The sequence below is a fragment of the Lactuca virosa genome, chromosome 4, assembly GCF_052849685.1.
Source record: "Lactuca virosa cultivar CGN04683 chromosome 4, Lactuca_virosa_CGN04683_v6, whole genome shotgun sequence".
In the NCBI taxonomy this organism is placed as follows: Eukaryota; Viridiplantae; Streptophyta; class Magnoliopsida; order Asterales; family Asteraceae; genus Lactuca; species Lactuca virosa.
Window position 1 is genome coordinate 481,395,285 of NC_136429.1, and position 3,521 is coordinate 481,398,805.

The window sequence follows — 3,521 nt, forward strand, 5'->3', positions numbered from 1 at the left end:
ACCTGAGCCCGAGCCCTCCCCAGTACTAGAACTACCAACCGGTCGGCCTTACAGAGTCACCATACTGAAAATATAAACCATCAGAATACACATCAAAATATATCAAGGGATCACAAACTCTACAAGCTTCCTGGTTTCATCACAACTCTCCTTGAATCAAGTACGGATCATCTGTTTCCAGTAGTACGGTCCCATACTGTCACACCCCCAAACCAAGGATGGTGGAAACGTCCGGGGGTGGAGGACTTCATGTATAGTATCATAACAGCAATTGTAATAGTAATTCAAGCAAACACAACCAACATATATATAATTGAAAAAAAAATTACATCATTGTATGAATTACATGTTTACGAATCAATTACAATATGTTGATAAAATATGAAATAGTAGACGCCTTAGCGTCCCATCCTCAAAAGCACTTGATTACCTGTTTAATGATTTCCTGAGAATACAAGTTGTTTGAAAAAGTGTCAACACAAAGGTTGGTGAGTTCATAAGCTTTTCATTTGTAAAAGTAGTATTTGTGTTAGAAAAATCCAATATTTTCCTTAATGTGTAAATGTAGTCTTAAAACCCAAAGACCGAAATGTACAAGTAATTTGTCATATTTATAGTAAAACAATGCAAGTTTAAATCGACATAAACTCGTTAAATTTTAATGAAGTCCCCGTAAATTCCAATGTTTGTTAATACTTTATGTGAGTTTATTATAACCATACTATGACCACGGTTGCCTAAAACGACGTTCTTCAGGCGTCGGAAATGTTATGACATTTGTCACCCCAGACCTATCGGTCTAACTGTTGCATGCAGTTTAGGTGTGGGTTTGTCAAACCCAATATAGATCTATACACAAGTATCACGCTCTCCCTCAAGGAGACTCTGGTTACAATACAGGACTTAATGGTAATTTGAAGTAAATGTCTCACAAAGTCATTAACGGAATTACGTGTTATGAAAACTTGGTACCGTATGGCCGTACCTTGCTTAATGAAAATATCCTTTGTATAAATGTACCCTTTTTAAATGTATGTGTTATGTAATGTATCATAAACTATACCTATTATGGTTTATCAACCAAGGGTAGTACGTGGTAATGTATGCAAACCATATTCAAAATAGTTTATTTAATGTTTGAATGTATCACTTGTTATTCTTTATATTTTATATGACCAAATCCATTTGTAAACTGATGTGTGTCTAAATATTAAGATAAAATATCATATATTGCAGTAACATATAGTCACATAAAGATATACACCTTGCTCAACATGTTACAAGGTGAAATGAAATTAACAGCAACTTTTCGTTAAAAACAGTTTCTGTTACCGTTCTTAGAAAATTTATAGAAAAATCATCACAGCTCTAAATCCAAATCTGCAAATTTTGAGAGTTTGGAATATGAGTCTAGTTTGTTCGTGAATTTTATCATGATTTTTAGTGATCTCTAACAGAGGTGAAAATGTTCATAATCACAGACTGGTCCGGGTTTGCCTCTGAAATGACAGGCAGTTTTGTAAAAATCACCATTAATTGTAGAAAAATCATTTGGAGATGTGCAAGTAGTCATTTTAAAGCTAAGAGTTTGAACTACTTGCACCTGAAACAGTTTTGAAAACTAAAATTTTTAAGTTGACCAAAACAGTCCGTGATTAACGTCCATCTTTTCTGATGCAATCTGTTAGAAAAAGTTTAATTGTGTTCTTGATGATTTTACTTGTATTCCCCCCTTAAAACTTAAGAAAAACTTGTAAATGTATGGGTATGAACTCACCTTATGTGATTTCAGTAGATGAAAGTGAGATAGAGGAAGTGTTCAACCCAAGAACACTAAGAAGATGTCTTGATGATTCGAGAATCTAACACCGAATAAGATGGAATTTGTGTAAGATATCAATGATTTGAGTAGAATGGAGTTTAATAATTATGTGAATGATGAAGATACTTACTAATTGAAGAAAGAAATCCCTGGAGAAAGCCTTGAAGTTCTTGAAGTTAAGAGAAAAGATGAGAGAATTTTGGAGAGTGTTCTTGGTTGCTAAGTGTAGAATGAAAGAGTTTTTATGGAGAATGAGGAGAGAGGATCAATCCTCCAGCTCTTAGAACGTGGGAAGAGCTGGAGATTGGTTGTAAAGGTCCACTAAGGAGACAAGGAGTAGTGGGAAAGAGTGGATGATCATAGAGTGAGGTGGTGGTGGCTTGCTTTTGTCATAAAATAAGGAAAAGCAAATATTCCCTCAATAATTAGTCCAACCACCAATTCTTTTAATATATTTTTATAAAAACCCTGGAGATTTATATATTTTGGGGCCTTAGTTTATAAAATAAAGTTTTGGGTGAAAATCCCATGTTAAAATAATGAAAAACGGAGTTAAAACGAAGTCGTAGTCGAAAAACCGGAAAAATTATGACACGCAAACATGCATGTCGTCTTCTTTTATGACAGGGGCTTCCTTGATACTCATTGCGTGTCCTAAACACGCGAGTCGTAAGTTTACGACAGACAAATGTGTGTCGTCTTCCTTTATGACAGGGACTTCGGTCCTGAAGCTTCAGTTTTGGGTCCTTAAGCCTATTTTACCCCGTTTCAAGTGGTTTTTGACCCAGTTAAGGGTCGGGATGGCCCGAATGATTACAAAAAATTAAAGGAACTTTTGAGAGAGATTTGGGAGAGATTCGGGAGAGATTTGGGAGAGATTTTAATAGAGAGAGGTTGAGTGAAAGAGATTGTGAGAGGTTTCGTTTGTGATCTTTTTGAGTGTCCGGCTTCGCAACGAAAGGTCCATAAACCCCGTTAAGCCATGATTTAGTGTCTTACACAATCCCGATGATTGTGCAATAGTGTTTTATCGCTTTGGTTTGTTGTTTAGCATTGTTAAGGCTAAAATCAAACACATGAACTTTCCAAATGATGATTTCTCATTAAAATAGCGAATTGTATAGTGATTACATAACGTAAACCCTAGCATACAAGGGTTATTGGAGTTGACCGGTTTGACTTGTTGACTTTGAATTGACCGAAATTTGACGGTTGTCACACATACTACCTTCCACATCTATCCGTACTTTCCTCAAGGATCTCTTTGAATCCGCCAAGTCACTTGATATCCATACAATTAACCATCAGCAGGAAAAGCTCCTAACACTACATCTCTTCCTAGGGCAAACTCCACACCACTCTCCGCCATCATTTGCAGAAGGAACTCCCGCTAACTTCCTCTAACTAGCTCACAAATACAATTACATATCACCAAAACCAGATAATTCTTCGAATGAGAGGCGTCACACCATAACGGTTGGACTTAAACAAGAGCTGCGCAATAGAGTTAAAACCTAACCTTATAAAATTATCTAGTATCAGAAATAGGTAGCTGAACATATTTGCTTACTAGTTAGCTGAAACTAGTGAGAACTCCTAAAAATCACAAAGCAAGCAACATTCGAGTATCAAGTAATCAGGACCAAGCATAACCTAATCAGGACATCCTATCATTGACTGACCAGTACTAGCATGCAAG

General features: G+C 36.1%; 1 long non-coding RNA gene across 1 annotated transcript; it reads right to left on the minus strand.

Moving 5' to 3' along the window:
- Positions 1–283: 283 nt before the first annotated feature.
- LOC145169337 (uncharacterized) lies at positions 284–2,207 on the minus strand. The gene is made up of 3 exons (XR_013742441.1): positions 1,953–2,207; positions 1,778–1,862; positions 284–445 (listed from the first exon to the last, which is right to left on the minus strand). It is a non-coding gene; the product is annotated as an uncharacterized LOC145169337 (long non-coding RNA).
- Between the last annotated feature and the right edge of the window lie 1,314 nt (positions 2,208–3,521).